The sequence below is a fragment of the Ambystoma mexicanum genome, chromosome 7p (genome assembly GCF_040938575.1).
Source record: "Ambystoma mexicanum isolate Mex_15411 chromosome 7p, UKY_AmexF1_1, whole genome shotgun sequence".
Taxonomy (NCBI): Eukaryota; Metazoa; Chordata; class Amphibia; order Caudata; family Ambystomatidae; genus Ambystoma; species Ambystoma mexicanum.
In genome coordinates, this window is record NC_090939.1 from 820025574 (window position 1) to 820051948 (window position 26375).

The window sequence follows — 26375 nt, forward strand, 5'->3', positions numbered from 1 at the left end:
AAAATCCGAGCCAGGTTTTGGAATTACCTTTCAACCGGCAACTCGGGTAAAGATAGGCAGACCGTCAGGGGGTGAGGGGGCTTTAATTGTGGCTGTCTGCGGTGATATGGGCTTTAGAGTTTTCAAAAAAGTAAATGTGATGGAGGGTCTGCAGATTGTGTGTTTAAAGAAGATTCAACAAAGGGAAACAACGTTCCTCCTGATAATTAATATCTATTGGATGCCGTTAAAGAGAAATTTTGAGGAAATGTTGGAATTAATATGTGATATTTTTGAGGAATGGTTTATATCCTACCCATGAGGTTTAGTAATGGTAGTAGGTGATTTGAATGCATATTGTGGGGATGGTTTAGGGGTAAATCGAGTGAAGAATGGAGGGCAGGTATGGAAAGAGGGGAAGAGAAAAACTGTGGAAGGAACGCAGTGGTGAAAATTAATGGAAGGTTGGGGTTATGTTTGTTAAATGAATCATTGGGTAGTAATTGGCAGGATTTTCCAACTTGGCAACGGGGGTTACATTCTTCAATGATTGATTATATTTTTGTGAGTCGTCCATTAAGGGAAAATTGTAAACAATTTAATATAATTAATAACAATACGAGTGACAATCGTAGGTTGGTAGCAGATTTTGAGGAGAATTTAGGGATTTACCCCAGGAATGAAACAACCTCATTAGTAATTAATGAGGGGGAAAAATCGACTGAAGTGGCATGATGGGAACATAGATAAATTTAACAGGCTAGTCGCAGATGGATTTGAAAAATCCCCATATGAGGTAAAAATTAAGATGTTCTCTGTGGAAATTATAAATTATTCAGTTTAAATAGTTATTGTCATGATTACTAACCTCTGGTTCCCATATAAACCTTTTTCCCCTTTAGCTCTGGCAAGTGGAGGCAGGTGGGGAAGTCAGGTAGGGGCCAATTGGGTAAAGGCCTGGCATTCAAAACACTCCCATCAGTTACTCAGAACTAACACTCCCATCACATAGGACTTTGCACACTTGTTTCCTGGTTTTTACACCACTTCCTGCCACTCCAATATGGACATTGTGGAACATCGTGGCATCCTAGAAGCTAAAGTGCATTCTAGTGTTTGGGCGTGGCTGCCTTTAAAAGCCACGCTCGGAGATCAGCACGTGCTTCGTGTGCTTCCCGTAAGCTTGAGAGCACACGCTTACCGCCGCCTGGTCTTCAGTCTTCAATTTCCCGATCCGGCTTCTTCCCACGGCCGGAGTCAGTGCTCGCATCATTGGATCTAGTCCTGCAACGAGAAGAAGAGCGAGAAAGCAGTTATTTGACAGTGAGTTTCACGTGCCTGCAAATCTCTGCGCAGCACGCTTTAAGGCAGAACTGTAAAACTTATCTCGCGCACCGCTTGGAGCAGGAGCCAGCTTTCCATCATTTCTCGCGCACCGCTTGGAGCAGGAGCCAGCTATCCATCATTTGTCGTGTACCTCGGGTACCCTGCAAGGAAAGAGAAAAGCAATTAGAACTCTTCCACCATCTCCGCTCACTGCTGTTGCTGCAATCCAGTGCTGTAAACTGGCACGCAAATCGGCAAGCGCTACGGCAGATCAGAAATACTATATTTTAATAACTCCAGTGAGGTAACTGGGCAGTCACGGACTTGGTGGCTCTACAAACCTAGCACTTACCTGATCTGAAAATCCTAGTGCAGTAACTGGGTAACACAAACACGTGGAACTAAAGCAGCGAACTGCTGGAGGCATTGCTCAAGAACAGCAACATCCGAAGCATCAGCCAGAAAATAGCGCCCCTGCACAAGCAGGATGGAGTGCGCACCAAACTAAACACACAGGTGAGACATGCACTGTAGTGAATTAGGTATCTAAGTGGGTTGGGAGAGAAGGAGGGTAGGCTATCCCTTTAATTCAATCCTAAGAATTCACTCTTTTGGCAGGCCAGACTTCCCACTAACTGAGGGGTGGTGTAGAGCCAGAGAAGGAACCGGAGGACTCTATTGCTCCTGCAGAGACTCAGGTAAGCGTGACGGAACACAAAGCAGTCCTTAAACTACTGTCTGAGCAATGGAGACTTCGGAGGTGGATCATTATCCCAGTTACTGGGGAATTTGAGAGCAGAGGTCCTTGCGGTACGCGCTGAGACTAATGCATTGCAGCGTGAGCTGATAGTTAACAAAGACAAAACTGATGAAATAGCCCGGCAGCTACTGCAAACACAAGCAGGTTTGGCCCCCTTACCTAGTGGAGCTACCTGTGCACCAACACCACAGTCTCCACCCGTTGCTCCTGTACAGGTGGTGAACCCGGGGAATATCCCATTAGCGTCACCAGAGAGGTTTTTAGGAGACCCTAAAAGGTTTGGGACCTTTATGAATCAGTGTTGTTTGCACTTCTTGCGCAACCAGGTTTGTTCCCTACAGACCAGTCAAAAGTGGCCTTTGTATTATCGTTCCTGGGGGAACATGCAGCAGACTGGTCGGTCCCCTTAGTGAATAGGGACGAATCGTTACTTTGTAATTTCGCAGGCTTCCAATTCAAATTAGAAAAACTCTTCGCTCATCGCACACAGGGACAGGCATTAGATGACGAGCTCTTATCTCTCAGACAAGGCAGTCAAGATCTCCTGGCTTATGTAGCTACGTTTAATCGTCTAGTGGCAGAGGTGAATTGGCCAGAAAAAAAGGAAGCACGTTGTTTTATAGAGGCCTACGAGGGGAGCTTAAGGACATGCTGACACAGGTAGTAAATCCTCCAGATAACTGTGCAGATTATATAGATTTAGCCATTCAGCTTGACCATTGACTGCTAAACGGAAAAACTGATTGCGCCTGTTCTGAAAATAGAGCATTTTACGCGCGACCTAAGGAAACGCCTGCACGTCAATCCACTGAAACACATGCCGAGCCCATGCAATTGGGCGTAGTTCGGGGGTCCACTCACAGAGGCGGTGCGAGACAGAAGGCGTCAAGAACAGCTATGTCTATACTGTGAGCAATCTGGTCACTTCCTTCGTAGTTGCCCTGCCAAACCCCGCAAAAGACAGTTGGAGCAATGGATGGGAGTAAAGAGACAGCCGAGTCGCAAGACTCCAATGCCCGGCAGATCTAGAGGTCGGCCTGTCGAGCGTGGAAAAACCTAATTTTACCTCACACTTTGCTATCTCAGTAGTCATCAGCGATCCACAATATCCTTCCAAGATGCATGCAGTGGAAGCCTTCACTGATAGTGGGGCCGTAGGTAACTACATGGACTTGGGAATTGCTGGTAGGATGGGGTTACCAGTGTGCTCCAAGACCACTGCGGATAACATAACGACAGTGGATGGCACGCAGCTACTCTCCGGTTCAGTTACTCAATGCACGGCAGAAGTTACGTTGATTTGCCAAGATGGTCATAGGGAGGAAATCACGTTTGATCTCATCACAGCTCCACAGTTCCAATTGATACTTGGCATGCCTTGGTTGGAAACACATAACCCACTGATAAACTGGGGTACTTGACCTTCTCGAGCGAATGTAATCGCTGTTATGCCAAAGACCGAGTTTCAGTACACCCACTACTCGCATCCCTGAAGTCAGTACCAACGTCAAACGCAATAGGAATTTTGCCCACCAAATATCAAGCGTTTCATGATGTATTTGCTAAAGAACAAGCTACCACACTTCCCCTGCATCGCTCATACGACTGCCAAATTGATCTAATACCTGGGGCGCAAGTACCATGTAGTCGTATCTATGCTTTAACGGAAGGGGAAAACGCTCATCTAAAAAAAAATACCTGGAACAATATCTTGCAAACTGTTTCATCTGTCCCTCAAAGTCGCCCGCCGCCTCTCCCCTCTTCTTTGGACCGAAAAAGGAGGGGGATCTCAGAACAGGTATTGATTACAGAGCCTTAAACCAGATTACTGTGAAAAACAAATATCCACTACCATTAATACCAGTACTGCTGTATCAGGTACAACAAGCACAATTCTTCACAAAGTTAGACCTCCGAGGGGCCTATCGCCTAGTGCACGTCAAAGAGGGTGACAAATGGAAGACGGCGTACTGCATCAGAAACGGCCTGTATGAATATCGGGTAATACCGTTCGGGCTTTGCAATGCTCCGGCGGCATTTCAACACTTCATGAAGGACGTACTACGGGAATTACTTGACGAATGCGCGATCGTTTACATTGACAAAATTCTTATTTACTCTGCAAATATCCAAGAACATGTATCACACGTGTAGGCAGTACTCCAAAAGCTGCGTGAGAACCACCTATACACTAAGCTAGAAACATTTTTCTTCCATGTTACCAAAGTGGAGTTTTTAGGGTACATATTGTTGTCGCAAGGCATAAGAATGGACAATCGAAAAGTAGATGCTATTCTCACCTGGCCCTCTCCCTCATCACTCAAGGGAGTACAAAGCTTTCTCGGTTTTGCAAACTTTTATCAGTGCTTTATACCTGGCTTTTCGCTTCTGGTGCGCCCGATTACATCTTTTATTACGCAAAAAACAGGAATTTGAATGGACACCTACAGCAGAAGAATCATTCCATGCCCTGAAGGACAGGTTCACCACAGCTCTGGTGCTCCAACATCCACAACCAGATCTCCCTTATATCGTTGAAACTGATGCCTCAAGTGTGGCCATGGGAGCGGCCTTGTCCCAGAAAAATCCAAACTCAGGTCTTTTACACCCATTGCCATTTTGGTCGAGGAAATTCTCTCCAGCTGAACTAAATTACGCAATAATGGAAAAGGAGCTGCTGGCAATCAAAAATGCCCTCCAAGAGTAGAGGCATTACTTGCTGGGAGCCAAGCATACCATTACGATCATAACAGATCTTCAAAATCTGCAATACCTAAGGTCAGCCAAGGCTCGGTCATCCCGACAGCTCAGCTGGGCTAAGTTCCTGATGGAATATGACTTTATAGTGACCTACTGACCCAGAGTTAAAAACGGTAAAGACGATGCTCTTTCCCACATAGGCAAGGATGAAGAAGCTTTTAAGCAACCTGATCCAGTAGACATCATCCCGGGAAACAAAATTTTAGGCCTCTGCGGGAATAACCCTTCACCGTTGGACGCACTCAAAGAAGAAATTAGATGAGATTTACCCACGGAAGAGTTAAGAACATGGGACATGAAAGGATTGCATTATTCGATTCAAGACGGCCTTCCATTCTATCAAATGCCTATACCTTCCGACACATGCTTTACAAGAAAGAGTGTTCATCAGTTATCACAGTTCACTTGTAGAAGGCCATCCCGACGTAGTTAAGACACTCAAGAAAATTGGAAGATTCTATTGGTGGCCAACTTGGCGAAAAGACACTGCAGAGTTTGTGAATGCATGTGATACTTGCGCTCAAAATAAGGCATTGCGGCAGAAACCAGCAGGATTACTTCAACCCTTGGAAATACCACCTGCTTCGTGGCACACCATATCAATGGACTTCGTCACAGACTTGCCATCCAGTTCAGGTTATGCTACCATTTTAGTGGTGGTTGACCTTTTCTCTAAAATCGCTCATTTCATCGCTTTAAAAGGACTTCCTTCCGCTCCAATACTAGCCCAGGTCTTTCTGGATCGCATTGTGAAACTACATGGGTTGCCGTCTGTGATTATCTCTGACAGAGGCAGTCAATTTGTATCGTAGTTCTGGAAAAAATGTTGCTGTCTGGCTGGAATGGAAGTTCGCCTGTCCACTAGTCGCCATCCACAAACAGATGGACAAACAGAGCGCACAAACCAAATCATGGAATAATACCTTCGTTGTCTCCTACACCAAACAGACCACAACTGGGTGGAGATCTTATGGATGGCAGAATATGCATATAATAATGCAATGCACCCTTCCACACAACAAACTCCCTTCTACACATTATTTGGACGAAACCCTTGGACATCTGTCTATGACCCACCAGAAACAATTGAAATGCCAGCGGTTAAAACCCTGCACGAACGTATTACGCAAGCAGCTAGATGCAGCAGTACATCCACAAGCAGCCAAAGACACACAGAAGAAGTATGCCGATTGCCATCGAAAAAAGGCCCAGAGTTACCAAGCAGGGGATTCAGTATGGTTGGCGTCAAAATACATCTCGTTAAAGGGTCCTAGAAAGTTTCAACCCAAATACCTGGGCCCATTCACCATAGAGGCCGTGATCTCCCCAGTGGCCATGAAATTAACTTTACCGCCACACATGCGCATTCACCCGGTATTCCATGTGTCATTACTAAAGCTGGTACACCCAGGGACTCGGTTACCAAAAGCCCCAGATCCAATAGCAATAGAAAGTGACAAACCAGAATTCGAGGTTAAAGGCATCCTAGATTCCAAAGTGGTAAGAAGGGTCCTAGACTGTCTAGTAGACTGGAAAGGATATGGGCCCCAGGATGGATCATGGGAACGTATTACGAATATCCATGCTTCTCGGTTGGTACGTAAATTGCACCGAGATAATCCCACTAAACCTGGACATGGGAATACATCATTGAGAGGGGCCTTGAGGGGGAGAACTGCCATGATTACTAACCTCAGACTCCCAAATAAACCTTTTCCCCCTTTAGCTCTGGCAAGTGGAGGCAGGTGGGGAAGTCGGATAGGGGCCAAGTGGGTAAAGGCCTGGCATTCAAAACACTCCCATCAGTTACTCAGAACTAACACTCCCATCACATAGGAAGTTGCACACTTGTCTCCTGGTTTTACATCACTTCCTGCCACTCCAATATGGACATTGTGGAACATCCTGGAAGCTACAGTGCATTTTAGTGTTTGGACGTATCTGCCTTTTAAAAGCCACGCCCGGAGCTCAGCCCGTGCTTCGTGTGCTTCCTGTAAGCTTGAGAGCACACGCTTACTGCCGCCTAGTCTTCAGTTTCCCGATCCGGTTTCTTCCCACGGCCAGAGTCGGCGCTCGCATCGTCGGATCTAGCCCTGCAACGAGAAGAAGAGAGACAAAGGAGTTAGTTGACAGTGAGTTTCACGCGCCTGCAAATCTCCGCGCAGCGCGCTTTAAGGCAGAACTGTAAAACTTTCCTCGCGCACCGCTTGGAGCAGGAACCAGCTTTCCATCATTTCTTGAGCACCTTTCACCCGACGCAGTTACCCTGCAAGGAAAGAGAAAAGCAATTGGAACTCGTCTGCCATCTCCGCTCACTGCTATTGCTGCAGTCTAGTGCTGTAAACTGGCACGCAAATCAGCAAGCGCTACGGCAGATCAGAAATACTATATTTGAATAACCCCATTGAAGTAACTGGGCAGTCACTGACTTGGTGACTCTACAAACCTAGCACTTACCTGAACTTACCTGAAAACTTGCCTGAACTGAAAATCCCAGTGCAGTAACTGGGTAACACAAACTCGTGGAACTAAAGCGGTGAACTGCTGGAGGCAGTTCTCAAGAACAGCAACATCCGACGCATCACCCAGAAAATAGCGCCCCTGCACGAGCAGGATGGAGTGTGTACCAAACTAAACACACAGGTGAGACACACACTGTAGTGAATTAGGTATCTAAGTGGGTTGGGGGAGAAGGAGGGTAGGCTATCCCTTTATTCAATCCTAACCATTCACTCTTTTGGCAGGCCAGACTTTCCACTAACTGAGGGGTGGTGTAGAGCCAGAAAAGGAACCAGAGGACTCTTTTGCTCCTGCAGAGACTCAGGTAAGTGTGACAGTTATAGATTCATTATATAAAATTGGTTCTATGGGGTTTTAAGAGTCTATAACAGAAATGGGTCCGTAATTGATGGAGTCTCCCATCCCCTGTACTCCTTAGGTACTGGCCACAATGTCAGTCAAATGTTAATGTATTTCAAGACAAAATATTTTGTAATCGTTATACTACAATGTTTACACTCGCAGTAAATACATTACAATATGTGCATAATTTAGTGAGCTAGAAAATACAGTTAATTCAAAAAGGTTTTTGGGGATAAAAATTCAAATAATCCATATCCAAAGAATACATTAAAAAGGAGCTTGATGCCTTTCAGGATACAATAGCCCTTCCTCAGGAGCATAATTCGTCAATGTCAACAATTTCAAAAGTTTACATCAGTCTTCTCTCTTTTGCTGCCTCTTTCGTACAATCTCTAGAATGTAAATACAACACTATTGTTAGTTATGTCTATTTATCATGTGTGTCTATGCATATGGATATGTGTATATATCAGTACAGGGTCACCTGAGTAGTAGTCAGAGACAGGATCTCTGTTTAATAAGGGCATCTAATCTTCTTGATTGGCTGCACTTTCATGTGTTCGATACTCTGTTCTTAATTGCATCTGTGAAAAACGTTCTACATTGAGTGATGTCACTTATATCACTTATGTATATACAACACTATATTGTGTGGTTTAAATGTTGAATTATAAAATTCCTACTTCCCAATATATGGAAATGCTGTGTTAAGCAAATCAATCCATGGCCATACTCGTTCATTCCAGATGTGGGGATCTGCAAAGAATCAGAACGACCAGATACCACTTGTAATGTGCGTGTCAACCTGTTACTATTGTCCGGGAGACTTCTTGCTCAACGTGATGGTATCACTAGGCATGCTGTGAGCAGAGATTATGGCCGTTGTGCACTTAGGCGTATATTTTTGCGTTCCGTCCCTTCTGTATGGATCTACAATGCCATTGAGATGGTGATTAGCTACCTATCCTAATGATTGCTGGTACTGTCTCTACTAGGATCATAATGGATGTCTATCTCTCGTTCGTTCTTATCTGTAGGTGGTAGGCAAGGCGAACAGCATGGAATTCCAGCGAGAAAGCTGAGGCATCCAAAATGACCGCTTTAAATATTGACATCACGTACGTGTTTAGGTAACGTTCTCATCATTGTTTACATTTGTTGAGACTGAACGCTGTCCTTCTAAGATGTAACATTGTTACTGTGCCGACATGATTATTCCTTATGGTAGGTGCTGACCCTAAATAAGTTATCTTCAAAAACTGGAAGCACTCTTGTCAAGTGTTCAAGTTTGGAGACTAACATGTATGTTCTGTTGGGTGCACCCTTATGTTCAACGTAAACAGTAGACAGTTGCATTATATACTTTAACAACTTGGGTGTCTTATTGTGTACAGAGTAAGCACTTGTTACATACATTTCCGCAATTTAGATGCCTGTTGATGACAATTCTACCACAATGGACGTGGTAAGTATATATTACATATTTCTTGAGAAAATCAGGCACTTCACACACAAGCCATGTCCATGAGTTTTGCTAACTAAGAGGACGATTGCCATGGCCTGGAAATCGCCAGCAGGCCCCAGATATGAACCCTGGATTAAGGAGATGGAGAGGTGGACCACGCCTGAAACTAGAGCTTGGGAGGAGGGGAACAGCCGGGGAGGGGATGACCTGAGCACCACACTGGAGTCCTGGAGGGCCCTCCTGGGAGACATGATCTTCTCGACAAACTATAAACCCCCTTGAATCTCCCCCCCCCTCGATGCCAAATGTGAACACGGTGCATAGATCAGACAATTATTCCCACGCACGTTGATATACCACTTCCCTATGAGGGCCAACGCAGAGTTCCGGCTTCGGACCTGGGCTTCTACGCAAGAAACATAGAACGCTACAAGTCAGTAAATTATGGGACAGTCAATGTTGTTGTTATTGTTTGTTTATTCGTTATTGTTCTCTGAAGTTCACTTGGCATACAATATATGCATTGGATGATGCAATCCAAAACAATTGCTCAACGGTTTTTGTATACCTATAAATGCCAATAAAAACATTTAAAAATAAATATGTATTTCTTGAGACATGTATAGTACATAAGTGTTGCGTTGTTACAACATGGTGATGTTCAGACGATCTTGAGAGGTAGTAATATCAGTAGTATATGCAATGGTATGTATATCTGAAATATAGCTATCCCTTCACTCATATTTCTTCTTGGGATTAGATGTGATCTGTACATTTGCTATATTAGTTAGATTACATCCTGCTAAATCATAATACATCAAGCTATTCGTCTTATGTCAGAATAGGTAAAGTCAAATAGTTAGAAGGCAATAGATGGTACTGGTTTGTTAATTACAGAAATGGGGTTAATGAAAATTCTTCATTGAGACCTGTGTGTGCCAAAAAATCCAATCTGTGGATCCAAAACATATCCCTTTTTGCTAACATCATATCATTATTGCGTCCCCTTGGCGGGGATTTGACCATCTCCAAAACCATATATTTAAGTTGTGCTAAAATGCCTGGCTACTGGTGACTATTGATTGTTCGTTTTAATGTTGGATTTGTGTTCTGTAAGCCTCTCCTTGATTTTTCTGGTTGTTTGTCTCACATAGAACTTTCCACAGGGACAAATAAGTCTGTATATTAGAAATTTGGAGTCAAAGGTTTCAAAGTTTCTAAGGGGCAACTTTTGTCCTGTACAAGGATGTCTTACGTAGTCTCCTCTTTGTATGTTATTACAGTGGCTGCAGTGAAGGCATGGGAACATCCCATATATGGGTTTAGACATAAAGGTCTGTCTTTGTAAATTATTTCTGCTGTGATGAGATGGTCCCTTAAGTTTTTACCTCTGGTGTATGCTATAATCGGTAACTTGGGGCTCTAGTCTTGTGATCTCCCAATTTGTATTCAGGATTCAATTAATCTGTCCGATTTGTTTAGAAAATGTCAAGTGTACGAACAGTGGTTCACCTTTCTTGGGTTTAGGCGTGAGATGAGTTTTTCTGGTCTGGGTGTTACTTAATTCAGCAAACAAGGTGTGCGTCTTCACTTTTCTCTCTTGTTCAGTCTTTAAGAATCAAGCATCTACATAAGCTTGATCCCAATATTCAGCTTGCGAAAAAGGAGACCAGGAAAGCCATTTGTGTGCTACAGAATTGTAATTTGTTGATAGAGGAAACATTAATGAGGCTAAGGAAAGTAAAAAAAAAAATGAAAAAATGTAATTATAGCAAATAGACATTATCAATATTAAAGAGATGGTCTTATATGTTTGGCATTATGTTATGCTATCTGTATTCGTTCTCTGACCTTTCATAGTTTGTTGTCTGTCATGCACCGATAAGCCTGCGGGTCTCTAGGTGTGTGGTACAAATATGTAAAGTAAAGAAGTAATGTTGGCGGCTATGAGCGGTAGAAATGAGTAAAACCTTTGGTCCTTGATAAATGCCACACAGTTGAATCAGGTGGGACTACAATCAAACCCTACAGCAGAAGAGGGGTGGATGCAACACTTTAGACAGTTTTAATCCAGTTTACACAAAAATACAGTAGCTCCGCACGCCATACTGGATTAAAGAATTTTCTAATATAAGGAAGTACGTACGTACTTGATTTTTCACATAAGGTGAAGTTTTAAGTGTTCTTTAAATTACTAAATGATGCTCTAGTTTTTATCTAGCCAGCGCACATAAGAGCACATTTCGCTTTATCAGGATTTTTTATTAAGAAGTTGCCAGTGCATTCACAGTTCTCTACGATGTTTTCAGCATCATATTGTATGCTGTACAAATAGAAATTCTTCTGTAGAGAATACAATCATTAATATCCTCATACAGAGAATGCTCTTGGGGGTTTAGGATCAGTCTATAAAGAGTGAGGGCTTTCCAATTAAAATGAGAGTGAAGAGATTGTAAACCCAACTCATATCTCAACCTGAAAATGGGGAAGGACAAGCGTAGAGAAGTCCTTTTCCATAAGCTTCCCTCGAGACGGTCCCAGTTGATATTGCAGGCACTGGGATTGCATTCCATGCCATACAAGATGGTCGGAATGATTTTGCCTTTTATATAATTTTATTAGAGGCATGTGGGAGAATCTACAAAACAAGTATAGGAGTTTTTTCAATTGACACATTGGTGAATTATACTCTCAAGTTCTGTTAGGTCCTGTAATGACTGATTAGATCTAAGATTAAATCCCAGGTATTTTACTTTTTTTTGTTTGTTTCTATTGGAATTGACTTATGGTCCATACTCCAATGTAGTTTTGGTTTTCTTATAGTTGATCGGCCAAACATTATTACGCTCGATTTGGCAGGATTGATAACTAAATCGTTTCTTTCAGCATATTCCTCCATTGCTCTATGTATAATGCTTTAAGCCACATCTTCAAAAATAGATCCAGGCCTTTCATGAAGGAAAATTGGATGACATGACTTTACTTAAGATTCCCTAAATGAGGTCTTATGAATAGAATTGTAAGACCAGGGTGAATGAGGCTAGTGGGTGTCTGTGGCAGTACTTCATAGTACAGTACTGGGGATAAATAGGAAATGAGGATACGTAAAATGTTTCTCTGCTGCAGAATACAGCAATTATGTAAAAGTTTAAATGACGCATGCAAAACGTTGAGCAAAATGTTTAATGCATTTCTGGTACTCTCAACCAAGTGTTTGTAACCTTTTATGAGTCACCTATACGTGTATCAATGCATGATCACATATATGCATAAAGGGGGAGTTACTCAGTTGCTTTGAGATACCTTGAGGGTTAATATGTGCCCATCTCAGACAAGTGGAGCCACCAAGCCCTCTAGAACCTGATCTGTTCTGGGCTGGTGACCCGCAAGGTGGTGAGTGATGTCAAAGACACTCGGGTGGCCTTTGCCCGTAACCTGAACCCTGTGTTGAAATACAGGAAGCTCTGGCTCCTATTAAACGAGGGTTAATGTGCAAAATTATTTTACGTGTTGTGTTCTATCATTCCCTGATCACACCATTTGCCAATGATTGTACATGAGCTCTGGAGAAGAGCACAGAACCCCTTCTTTTTCATTTTCTCCTGCACCAACGCAGTTGGAAGCTCGCAAGACGTATCAGCTACACTAAAGGTGACGCCCATTTACATTATACTTATTTCCCTACAAGTATGCAGAAAGAAAAGCTCTCAGGATGTCACCTGTCCGGTTCTAGATGCTGTGCAAGTCCTGCCGGTTCCATGTGTTAATATCCCCGGAAAAATATCAGCATATTTTTGCGGCGAAATTGACTCATGGACCCTGCGGGGGACACACACGCAACCCCTGCATTATTTTAAAATGTGCAGGGGACACCCCCGCAAACCCCACTCCACAAAATATCCCCCCAAAAATATTGCCTATGACGAGACAAACGGCCATATGTACGGCAATATTTTTGATGGGGATATTTTGTAGGGATACCGTCCTGCCTTTTAGCTTTTTCCATTCTGTATTCCTGTACTTTTTTGTAACGTTACTTTACACTATACCTAGAAGTACAGGCTGTGCATCTCACACCTGACATGGAGTAACATGAGATGTCTGTTATCATGGAATGATGGTCGCATCTCTAATTTATATCTTAGAATGATGGTCAAATGATTTTAGTGGCTTTTCCCAGAATATTAAACTGATAAAATGATTTCATTATAATAGATTATGGGCTGTTGAATCCCCTTTAACAAACTCTGTTTGGAAGAAAAGAGCAATCTTAATAACATCTTTCCAATCCAATAGCTAGCCTACTAAAGAATTAGCTTACACTTGTAATTTACAACTAGCCCACAATCTACATTAAGTGTTCCTCATTATTTGCCCCATTAAAGAAGAGCTTCTGTTTACTATCAAATACAGCTTATTTTTTGTATTTGTGTTTATACAAACAAATTACCCTTAAACCGAACAAAACAAAAACGTCCAATATGATATGTTAATAGCCGACCATATCTATATTAAAATTCATAAAATGCACACACTTAAATCATTTATATAATTTTCCACCCAACAATTAATGTATTCATATTAGCACCTATGTAAGGGAAATGACTAATTGTGTAGAGTCAGCACTTATTATGCAAGCCCAAAAACGATCACTTGACAGATGGTCCAGCCTAAGAACATTTTTTCGAAAAGTGATCTGACGTAACTCGTTAGTGTCCGGGCACGTTATCAACCAACGTTTCTGCACATCTGTGCACACCTCAAAGCCAACAATTCCTATCCTTCTTTAGAAACCCTCTGATTGATTCATCCCATCTTTGTAGTATATCCCCAAGGTTAAATATAAATCTCATAAATATGTACTAATACCTTTTGGGTCTGGGAATCTCTTAAGGCATTTTGGGATAGTATTCGGCTGGTGGTACATCGTGGTGAAGTAATCTAATTTTATTTTATTTATTTTATTGAGCATTTGTAAGGAGCTTTATACAACAGATTGTGTTTCAAAGCGGCACAAGGCTAAATGGGAAGGGACATGGGAAAGAATAACAGTGGTAGTTCATATGGAGCAGAGGATCTTCTTCCAGTTTGATTACATATATGTTGATCCAAAGCTATTCTTGATCATAGAACGATTATAGATCGTTGCACATAAAAACAGTGATCATAACCTGTTGTCACTCAAGTGGGCTTGGCCACTACATCAGACAAAAACAGCAAGACAATATGCCAAGCAACACTTGACAGTCAACAACAGTAAGACTCGATTTTGGTGGTCAGAGTCCAAATTAAATGCTTTGAGTCGTGCACTTGACTCTAATCTGAGTCAGCGATCTGATCTGCAATATACTCAAATGTTCCCATATAAGAATGCCATCATAGCATCGGCCCCTACAGCCTTTAAACGCAATCATTCTTATGATCATGAGCTTAGGAACAGGGGAGCGGCTTATAGAAGGGGAAAGGGAATCTATGTTGACACTCACAAAGTCTGCAAAGGCTGGAGCTTTCAAATCCGCGTAGTGTAAAAACTACAACTGGATTCAAGTTCGAAAAGCGCTCCTTTTCCAGAAAGACAGTGAGGCCATGTTATTGGCCATGTCAAATAAAAACTCTGCAGAAACGTGGGCTCTTTTAAATAACCGCGCACATGAAGTACAGTGCAGTGCCCAGGCCGATGGCGCACAAGAACATCAATGGTTAAAGCACTTCTCTGACCTTTACGCTGATGATCAGTTCGATAAGTTTACTTAAGAACAACTTTCAGATTCTCCTTGGTCAGTTGAACGCTCGGCATCCATTGTAGAAGATCCTATTAGGAAAACCAGTTCATCTCAAGCCGCGGGCCCCGATGGATTTAACAACGCCATGTTCAAATCTAATCCCAAATTATGGGCGACAAATCCTGGATAAAATCTTTCAACACGTATTGGTATATCGTGTCCTTCCAATCTCATGGCGTGCTTCCTTGATTGTCCCAATATTTAAAAAGGGCGATTGCATGTAGTCGCACAACTATTGTCCTTTTGCATTGTTGGATGCCGCAGGCAAGATTTTTGCATGGCTAATCTTGCGAGACTTTAATGCTTGGACACTATCCAATCAGAGACGCGATCCGAACCAGTCAGGCTTCATGGCAGGAATGGGCACGGCAGTGAATCTGCTTTGTCTCAACGCCATAAAAGCACAATGCCATGCCACAAAACAACCCTTATACTTCACGTTCATAGATTTGCACTCTGCTTTTAATTCAGCCTCCCGAGTATTGCTTAAGTCAAAATTACAAAGGGATAGGTGCCCGCAGTCCATAAGTGACATCATATATGTATGTATGTATGTATGTATGTATGTATTTGGTTTTTGTATAGCGCCGGTAGCCCGAGGGCATCAGGGCACTTGTACATAAAACACCGGTACTACAAGACGAACAAAACATATGAGACAGACGATGAGAACAAGTACTATCGCATTACAAGGACTCTAAGAAAGTCCTCGACCAAGATCTCAAATAAAAAGGTGTGTCTTCAACATCTTCCTAAAAGCAAAGTGATTAACTTCGGACCTGAGGGGTTCGGGGACGCTGTTCCACAGTTTAGGAGCTAGCACAAGAAATGATCTGCCCAGCCCTGTTTTTAGCTTGAACCTGGGCACATGCAGGAGGCATTTGCCGCCCGAGCGTAGGTTTCTGCTGGGGTTATAGGGCACTATGTGTGTTTTCAAGTAAGCAGGCGCTGTGCCATAAAGGCACTTATGTACCAGGCAGAGAGTTTTGAACTTGATACGTTCTTCTACTCTAAGCCAGTGCAGAGCACGCCTCTCTTCAGTAACATGGTCTTTTCTTTTCAAATTTTTTACTAATCTGACCGCGTTGTTCTGGATCACTTGACAATTGGATAGATCCCTAGATGCGGCCCCCAGCAGCAGGGCGTTACCATAGTCGAGCCGTGAGAGAATGATGGCTCTGGCTATCGTTGCCCTGTTTGCTTCATTAAGTAGTGGTGTGATGGCTTTCATAAGCCTGAGATAATACGCTGAGTTTTTTTGGAGGAAGTTAGTCTGGGCGTGAGAGTCAACAACTGAATCGACCATCATACCCAGAGTCTTCACCTTGGGAGCCACCTGGATAATGGCGTTTTTTATTTGAAAAGATCTGTACTCTGCCCCTAAATTTTCCAGCTGATGACTGGAGCCAAACAACATTAATTCAGTTTTCGAGTCGTTCAGGCACAACCAATTTGCCTGCATCCAGTCGTCTATTAACTTGTAAACCTTGGAGAGCACTTCACTATCCGTGGCATGATCCCTGCCCCCCAACTCCAATATGAGTTGGGTGTCATCTGCATAATTAGTAAATGACACTCCGGCTTTAACCAGAAGGCTGCACAAAGTGCGCATATAAATATTGAAAAGCATTGGGGATAAGCTGGCCCCTTGGGGCACTCCGAAAATGATGTCGCATGGGACGGAGAAACTGCTACCCCAATGTACTCTTGCTTGACGGTTGGATAGAAAGGATAGGAGCCAGTCGATGGCTCTCTCCGAGCAGCCAACATTCTCCCCTAGTGCCTTGATGAGAAGGTGGTGATCCACCAAGTTAAACGCTGCACTAAGGTCTAAAAGCATAAGCATCCCCAATTTGTTGTCGTCCAGCATGGTCAGCATCTGATTCTGCAGGTCTAGCATAGCGGTTTCAGTGCTGTGGGATGCTCTAAAGCCGGATTGTTGCTGATGCAGAAGCCCCAGGTTCTCAACAAAGTGTTGGAGTTGCTGTGTGGCTACCTTGTCCAACAATTTGAGAACAAAATTCGAGTTAGTTATGGGACGAAGGTTCTTTCATTCTAATACATCATTACAGATTCGTCTGTCAATGGAAGGTTTGTTGTCTTCTGCCATCTCCAGGGCTAAAGCAAGGATGTACACTTGCTTCAGCCCTCTTTAATTCTTTCATATATGATGTCAAACAGGTCTTTGACAATGTCTGCTCTGATTCTCCTAAACTTAATGGGGTCTCGATTAAAGCCTTATTATATGCAGACGACCTGGTACTCCTATCCAAAACCCCTATGATATTGCAGAAATTGCTCACCACCTTCAATATTTACATAGATCAAAATGAATTAAAAATCGATACCACAAAAACTCAGATAGTAGTCTATCTGCTTAATTAATCTTTTAGAGGGCACATATCTTGGTCCATCAATGATGTAAGATTAGAAGTTTTCCCTAGCTATATGTATTTAAGAATGGTTTTTGAAGGTTTGGTTCAATCAAAAGGCCAGATGGAGAGCATTGACAGAAAATATGAAACAGCCATATCGCAGACAAAAATAATACTACATAGATATGGTAAATTCTCTGTTAAACCTGCTTTGACTTATTGGAACCAAAAAGCTACTCCATGCTTATTGTATAGGCTGGAATCTAGAGCAATTCTGCCCAGTAGCCTTTTTAATAAATTGGAAGCAAAATTTTGGCGAAAATATCTTACACCTCCCGCTCTGTATCCCTGGTCCTTGTCTGCACTATGAATTAGGCCTCGTCTTGCTTAATGCTTTTTATTACAGGCAACTTTGCGCTTTATTCAGAAAATGTCTTGTATCCACTGACTTGAACGTCATTTTGAAGGTGCTAGCGTCCTATTTGTTCTCAGCTCAGCATGTTTTTGTCCGAGCCTTTTTAAAGGGAATTTATCGCATTCTTGCTCTGGCAGACATATCAATTGAAATGTTGGTCTCTAATCCTGACAAAGCCAAGAGAAATATATACCAAACGGACTGGATTGAGAACAGAAACCTGTGTCTGAAATATAAATATTTTGCTGGCAATCCATTTGGAGACAAAAATATTCGCAATATGGAGCCATACCTTTTGTAAATCGCCATCCCCTGAGCTTTGTTCTCCATTCTACGCCTCCATCTCAACTTGTGGGCCACCAGACACTTGTTGGCCACCTGAAAGATCATCACAGTGGATCAGAACTTTTGTCGCTTTTGTCAGAATTGTTCATGTAGAGAAACCCTCGAACATCTGATTTCACTCTGCCCTGCCCTTACTGAGCTGCGTATGAAGCACTTATCAAAACACTCTTTGTATCTTGGTTTGTTGAATGTAGAGATGAGATGGCCTGTTATTTTATGTACATCTATTATTTCTATTCACATTGCTACTGTTGGTTTTTTGAATGCATTGATGTTAGATCAGTCTTCCGTGGCAGGGAAATCGAATTCAACGATGTTCTAAGCTCTGAATAGTCCTAACTTATCATAATGGCATTGTGTTATATGTTGTGGCTTTTATATGTATATTTGCATCTACACACTCATATGCTCATGACATGTTTTTTATCATGTAATAAATTATTAAAATTGGGTACTGAGTCGTATCTGTTATTTTAGTTGAAATGGTGTATAACTTTTCTTTTTCTGTTGCTGAAGTAGTTAAGCCTTTTCCTTTGTACGGTATTTTTCTTGTTTTGTCTTCCTGTTTGATTGCTATATATAGTTTTTAATCATATGATTGTATCTTAAAAGTATTGAAAAGTTGATTTAATTTCAGCTGAACCAAAAAAATGTGGCAACACCGTAATAACAGTTGCGTTCCTACTAGGCATTGTGGCATTTGGCCGTGCAAGTGCATTGGGGAGACGTGCAGGGGAATGGAAAGGCTGGAGAAGGGTCCACTGGGCAGTGCACTGGGTGGAGGGGTGCTGGTGTTGACTGGGGGGAAGGGCCTGGGCTCCTGTGGGATTCAGAGGATCGGGCTACCGGTCAGAGCTGCAGAGGGGCGATTAGCAGAGAAGGGAAAGAGGTAGAGAAGAGCAGTGCTTTGAGCAGTTCCTGGAATTTAAGGACGTCTGGCTCAAGTCTGAGAGGGGCACGGAAGGTGTCCCAGAGAGAGTCACCAGCTGAGAAGAGAGACTCCCTCCTCCCCCCCACCCCTCCAATCTTTGCTTGGAGAATCGTTTGGCAAAGAATTGGAATTAGAGGAGCATAGGGCTCTGGCAGGGGAGTAGTTAGCGAGGGAAAGTTGGAGATAGTGTGGTCCCAGGCCCCAGAAAGCCTTGTGGATGATGCAGAGAGTCTTGAATTTGATCCTTGCAGCAACCGGAAGCCAGTGGAGAGATTTCAGGACTGGAGAGATACAGTTCCTTGGCTTGAGGCAGCCCTATTCTGGATTAGATGGAGGGGGCGCAGGGAGGAAAGATATATATTTTTTTTAAAAAGACTTGGCGCAGGACCACGTCCCTGCCGCAGACCCAATCGAGACTCCACTGGGACACTCATATCGCCCGTTGCATTCAATCTCATTTGTATGTATGTTGAGTAGTGTAGTTCTTTTAGTAAACCCTACAGGCTGACTTGAATGTCCCATTCATGCAACTTATTCCATAGCCTGTGTGAAGCCACCAGAATGCACTGGATAGGTCACAGGCCATGTACAGGGGTCGTTTACCTTTTAGACGCGAGTGTTGCTGTAATAACAAAATCGACAAACCATTTAACGAAGTCCCATAATCTTTCCTAAATCTTGTTTGAAGCTTTACTGGTCTGCCCATAGCAGCAGACCATGTACTCGGTTTCAGAAGCAGCAACCCTGCAAATATTTCCAACAGGGCTATGGGTCTGTAATTGGCTGGATTAGTTACACCTCCTTTTTTTATAAATGGGCACTATGTAGCTTACTCTCTATGTTCAGGGAGACATCCCTAATGCACAACAGATGCAAATATTTCATATACTATCTCAGCCCACATTCCAGGATTTTCTTTCAAAATGAAGTTGGGCAGGCCATCTGGCTCCATTGCTCATGGACTCTTAGCGTTCCTAATAAGGACTTCTATGTCTTCCTTAGAGAAAGATCTGATTCAAATAAGACTGCTCTGTTTCATTTATTGCGAATGTTATAATTCTATTATGCAAAGCATAAAATAAGCAGTGTTGCATAGCAATTTGCTATACAATTTTGCAGGCTTGTGTAGCATAGCTAGCTATTTAAATTGAGTATTAGATCAATAGACCTTTTTAAAAAATAAAAAAAAAAGAATAAACAAAAATTATTTAAAAAGACTGCTCTGTGACTGCACTGAGCGGTCTTTCTAAAGCAAACTGTCAGCCCCTGCGATGCACATGACTGCACGCAGCGGCTGATGGACACGCCATGACCCGGAAGCGGCCACGACGGAAAACAGGTAAGTTTGCGCATTGCATGTGTTTATTTTCGGGGAGTGTGTGGGGTTGCTGATGGAGCGGGGTTCGGGGATGAACCCCCCCCCCCCCCGATTTTGAGCAAATCCCGTATGCGGGGTGAGGCAATGTTTTCGCTTTTTGCAGGCCGCCCAAAATCAGCCAAAACTAATCGTCTTTTTTGTTGGCCGACCTACATAAAGCGAAATTATCACATACATCTTTAAATTGTCCTGTTCAATGAAGGCACACATCAGCATGCATTCCTTTCTTGACCCCAGGGTTCTCTCCACCCTCCTTTCTTTGTTCCATGAAAGTTCAAAGGATTCTAATGGACAAGGAGAGTGCAGCAGTAATCATTTCCTTGATGATTACTGCTGCAATCAAAGGCCATGTTAGAGTGCTAAGCAAGACGAGAAAAGTCAGTGCTTTTCAAAAAATAAGAGCAAACCAGAAGTAATCGGAATGATACTTTTGTTAAGCAAACTATTTTTTAAAAAAGACAGTAGTGCAGTTCCATTCTTAACAATATAAGTGTTGCATAATGCATGATTAAACTACTGCTACTGTAAAACATTGGATGTTCTCCATGTTTTTCAGTAATTTTAGGTTAGTGCATCTAAATCTCAGTGTCAACTGTGTTTCATTTTGAAAATGTACATGATCCCGCTGCCAGATGTTTTTGATGGCAAACAATTCTGTGACCTGCTGGTTCCATGCATCTATACAACTGGTGCTCAGCCCAGGAGCTGGTCCCAAACTCCTTTACATTCTATAACTTATCACCCAGTTGCTTTATATCAGGAACCCTGAAATGAGTTGGCCACAAATTACAATAAACCATCTAGTTTGACCAGTTCTCTGCTTGCTACGCCATCCACTCTTAGTCTCTTCCTTCCTTTCCTCTTACATAATGAATACACAAAGCTAACTAGATGTTTACATAAAGTAGTGAACAATACTTTCATCCAGTCTGTAAATCTATAGAGCTACTGCAATATCATACACTGTGGTTATGTTACGCTCACCTGGTATTGACATGGACGCCACCCGAGCTGGGTTACTCGCTGGTATGCTTCTCAGCTTTGCCCTCATGTGGTCTGCGGGGAAGGTTCTGCCTTGTGGTAGAATTAGGCATGCTCTCCGTCCTGCCTTCTTTGCAGGCGCACGTTGTCTTTGTTGGGCGAGTGCGGTCCAGTTACTTCACTGAATCCGGCCCGTTTGATATTCTTCAGGTAGGTCTTATTGCTGTTCTTTAGTTTTGTTGCTATCCTGCATGGCTTTCTTTGTTTAAAATGTCTTTCTTCTCCCTTAGGTATGCGGAGCTTCAGCGCGGTGAACTGGCTTGGTTGAGCCCTTCTGGTAAATGATGGCGCATTAAGAGCGCTATGATGCGATAAGTAAGCGCTATGCGCAGCGCTGCAAAGTCTTGCCTTTGCTAACCTGTGTTTTCCTTCCTTGTAGGTCGCAGTGTTCTTCAGCGCGAGTGGAATGTCCGGAGTGGTGCCAGCCGAGAGGCGACCAGCCAGGTAAGCCTTTTGAGCAGTTCGTAATTTGTAAATGTCTCTACTGCTTACTTTAATGTTGCCTCCATCTTCCTCTTTCAGGTCGTTCTGTCCGGGAGGCGTGCAGGTTCGAGGAAGCTGTTCTCAGTAGCTGCGAGTGTTTGAAGATGAAGACTGCAGGTAAGATGCTGCTGCTAATGATGTTCCTTTTGTCTCCTTGCAGGTTCTGCTTATCCAAGGTTCGAGGGAATAGCTGGACACGGTGAGCGTCACGTTGCAAGCTGCAAAGTAACGCGAAGCGTGTTGTCTTGTGGTTTAAATAGCCCCAACAAAATAGTCCAGGTAAAGTAGTCCCTAGGCTACCACACCCAAAACACTAGACCGCTATGTGGATGTCTCCATGTTGGCTGACAATACAAAAGTAGTTCCCAAGCACATTGTTTTTCATGGTGTGTGAGCCTGGCACCATAGGTGCCAGGACTGGCCCCATGAGGGCTTCTGAAGAGGATGCCAGGCTCTAGAGGCCCGAGTCCTGACTCCACCTGGCCAATGGGTTTGCCAGAGCGGGTTTTGGGCGAGGGTCGTGACAGGTTGGCCTCAAGAACTTGCTTTGCTCTACGATTGATTGCATTATATATTGGCACCTGCGGGAGAGAGCTGGCCAATCCAGAATCTGCAGGTAGACACCCACATTTCACGCCGGCCCACTGCACCTCTCCCCAGCTTTCACCCTGTCGCTGGAGGCAGTGCACCAGGCCGAATCTCCAATGGAGTTCCACACCTAGAGTCCCTTTCCACTCACCTGTAAACCTGGCTCCCCTTTAAGTCCTGGATATAGTTCTTTCCAATCACAAACATATGTGTAATTACTTTTTAAGGGAAACATGAATTGCACAAATCCTGTTTTTTATAAAACAAACAAAAATGTATCTGCACCACAGATGGCAGCTCGTAGTGCTCATAGTAATAAATACCTCTTTCATGGCCATGTAGGGCTGGAATGCTGCACTTGGGCCTACCTGGCTCGGACTTGAGAGACGTTGGAGGCCCTGCCCGACACTGAAAGTGGTATTTAACGCTATAATGAAAACTGTTGATTTCAGCGACGGGCAAAGGACATTTTGTCCACCTGAAGTTGGCCATTACTATGCCTGCTGCAACATCATACTACGTTCTTGGTCTTGGTCTTAGGCTATGGCTTTTCCTTCTACATTTTTTTTTGAATTTATGAAACTAGCAAATGATGGGTCTAGCTTACAATATACGAGACACTGCCTGCGCAAGACCTACTGCACACAGCTGCACGGAGCCTTGCACTGAAAACTGTTTTCAGAGCGTTTTATCATATCTATTTATTTGTGTCCATTAATCCAGCTAACCTTTACATTTTACAGACACTCCTCTCATTAATGTCTTACTTCAGCTGTACACAAAAATGCTGTTTTGTTGTTTCTATTATGTCTTGGCTTCTAGCGACATTAAAACTATTAGTACAACATTGCTAAGCAAATAGGTTTCTTTGCTAATCAAAAACATTTTAATTTGCAAACTCTGCTTATCAATTCTTGAAAACTAATTTATGCCTTGGATTAGCCCCTATGTCACTAAAGCATTTGCAAGAAGTGATGAGTGTTGCCAATGTTCGGTGACTCATAAAATCATTCACATTTTTCTCCTTAAATACTTCTAAATAGTAACATTCTTTTATTGTTGCCTTTTTATGGTGAATCGGAAGACAGACTCGGATGATTAGGGGTCCTGTTCAATGAATTTTATTAAAATAAAAAAAACAAAATGCCTAACTTGCCCTATCGCTAGGAGGGAGCTTCCCTACACAGCAAACAAAAACTAAGGGTACCTGTTAAAGTGCAAAATTAAGGTTTTCGGTACGAATCCTATCCAACTAACTGACCCTACCACTTTAGAAAACTCCTAACTAAAAAGGAAGAGGGGAGGCTTTGTACAATAGCCTCAGCAGGGCTTCGGCTTGTCCCAACATATACTTGACTTGTTCTCAGTCTTGAAAGTTCCTTTTTCAGAGTAGGATTTTCTTTCCAGTATTTGTATCCAGTTATGGGTTTCACTCGCTCTTTCACACAGAAAAATGTCTCTTGGGGCGAACATTTCCATTCCTCCAGGATTTCTTGGAAATAAAAAAACACTTTCATCTTCGAGGCGTTGGGACTCCCCCCTAAAGTCCTGTACTCCTCAAACACTTTTATTTTTTTAACTAAAGTATTTCACATAGGGTGGCTGTCCACCCTGGTTTGTCAGAGCTATACATGTTCTGTGGCTTTCTCAGCCCTAATTCAGAGTACATGTTTCTTTCTTGCCCCCTTTCATAGGGTGTTTGCATACTCTGGTGTCTCAGGCTCCTGTACCCTTGATTGCTTGAACAGCCGTTTATTCACAATGTTCGTACCTTGAAGCAGTATGTTCTCCGTCAGGTTGCTAAGGCTCCTGTAACCTCGCCAGCCTTCGTAGCCTTTGCTTAATGTGTCTATACCTGTCGGCAGTATGCTCTCAATCGGGTTTTGCACCAACCCACAACATTGTTGACTTTCCCTGTGACTACTTGTCTTGGTCGCTGCTGTCTGACTGGTATGGAGTTCGGGGACTTGGGCTCTCTCATACAATCTGGTCTCGGCTTCTGTTACCATTCTAACAGCCCACCACAGGTCCTTTGTGGTCACGCCACCAGACGAGATGGGTCTTTCTCTGTCTGCCTCGGCTCCGCGGCCAGGTAGAACACCAACCTTCAGGCGTTCGGCTAGCATTCGCTCACCCTTCTTGCTGTCACAGGCTCTGCAGCCCACTGTTGCTCTGCCCCTCCAGGATGTCAATACTTTCTCCGCCCTCCGTAGGAGCCTCTCATCCAGTCACAATCCATTCTCTTCTTATATATGTCACACCAATAAACAGAACAGTGTGCTTCTTCATTGACCATGGCATTTGGGCTCTGTTCAGCATTACCTGTGGCCAGTACTGATTGTGGTTTAACATTATCGTTAACTTTTTCCACTTGCCTAAAGTATTCAGTTATTGTGCCATTCTGTTTGCTGGTTAGAGGAGACTTGTCAATATTAACATCGCTTTCCGTTGTAATTGAGCTCTCTTTGCTCACTAACCTGTTTGAAGGGGCGCGTCATTAGGCACTCCTGCGGAAACAGCCCTCTGGGAGCACAAATCATATCTTCCTTTTTTAGTTTGGGCAAATAGGTACTGCTTGCGACAACTATAAAACACAACTATTGCATTGGAGTACAGCTAGGGAGGAATGACATATGAGGTGGGACATGGTGAACAGAGTCTGTAGGTGTGGTTTGGTTATGTGCCCACCTAATGCCTGCCCATGGTCATGCTAATCCCTATGGCCATTCCCACCCATTCCTGCCTATGCCCACCCAAAACACCTCCTCACAGGAACTCTTTGAGTTCGCTTTAATGAAGCTTTACCATCAAACTTTGCACTCAGAGTGTGTGCCAGTGTTTTCTCAAAGCAGTCTTCTGAGAGTTAATTACTTAATTGGAGTTGTAAACCTGCTACTGGTGTAATAAAAAATGTTTCACCAGGTCTGTCTTCAGTCACTCGATTTATAAACACTCTGCATGTCCTTCACTGAAGTCCTGTTATGAACCAGCATTGGCAAAGTTAACCATTTTTGGCGTGTGTATAAGTATTGGGCACTTGCCAGGCACTGCTATTAGATGCGCAGTACATGCGCCTTTTTGCACTTGCTACCATCAATGGCCAGTTAATATCACTACTGCTGTGCCTGACAAGTGCCTTTCCCATGCCTACACAAAAGCCCAAACTTTTGGCATTGCCATGCTTGTTATGTTTCTTTTTGGGGGGAATTTTAGTGTTCTGTATTACTACATTCGGAAGAAAATAATATGCCACTGCTCGATTGTATTAACAAAAGCTCACTAGCCTTTGCTGACAGTTCACTGTTACCAGTGACTCGTACGCTGTTAATGTAATATCCACAAGTCTGCTTCCCAGATTCTTGTGGGCAGTCCAGCAGGTCTAACTGCACTTTGCAGATTGTTTCCAACACAACTGCACTTTGCTGCTCACACACTTGAGATACTCGCAGTGCTTCTGTTGAAATGCAGCACAGTGAATCAAACACCAGTAGTGTTCAACAGCCACATGTAATCCACACTAGAGCAGGTCCAACTGCAGACTTTCCAACACTTTGCTGCACTTAGTTGCTCACCTGCTTCAAAGTAGTAGGATAGTATATAGAGATTAGGTTGGCCCTTGTTAGGTGTAAGCTGTTCAGCAAGTGGAAATTCATAGGGGACAAAGGAGCATAGGGATGGGCCTTGTTGATCATCGGGTCACCCCTCTTTCTCTTTTAGATCAGCAGGCTTTCCTTCGGATCATGGTCCTCTGTCCCTCCCTCCCTCCCTCCATTCCTGTACAAGTGTGCCTTCTCTGTTATTTATAACATCCTACAATAATTTTTTTTAAAATTTTTTTATTTATGCTTGATTTAACTATGTTTTACCCATTTTTACAAGTGGAG

The 26375-nt window shown here is 43.1% G+C and overlaps 1 protein-coding gene across 4 annotated transcripts in view; it reads left to right on the plus strand.

The window, feature by feature from the left end:
* Positions 1 to 26375, plus strand: part of ASMTL (acetylserotonin O-methyltransferase like) — an 816255-nt gene that overhangs the window by 25589 nt on the left and 764291 nt on the right. The window contains exon 2 of one of the 4 annotated variants that reach the window (XM_069636973.1): positions 8725 to 8817. The exons of 2 other annotated variants lie outside the window; for them this stretch is intronic. The gene's annotated coding sequence lies outside the window, so the exon portion shown is untranslated. The remainder of the gene's footprint in view (positions 1 to 8724; positions 8818 to 26375) is intronic. One more of the 4 variants, XM_069636975.1, reaches the window with a different exon arrangement.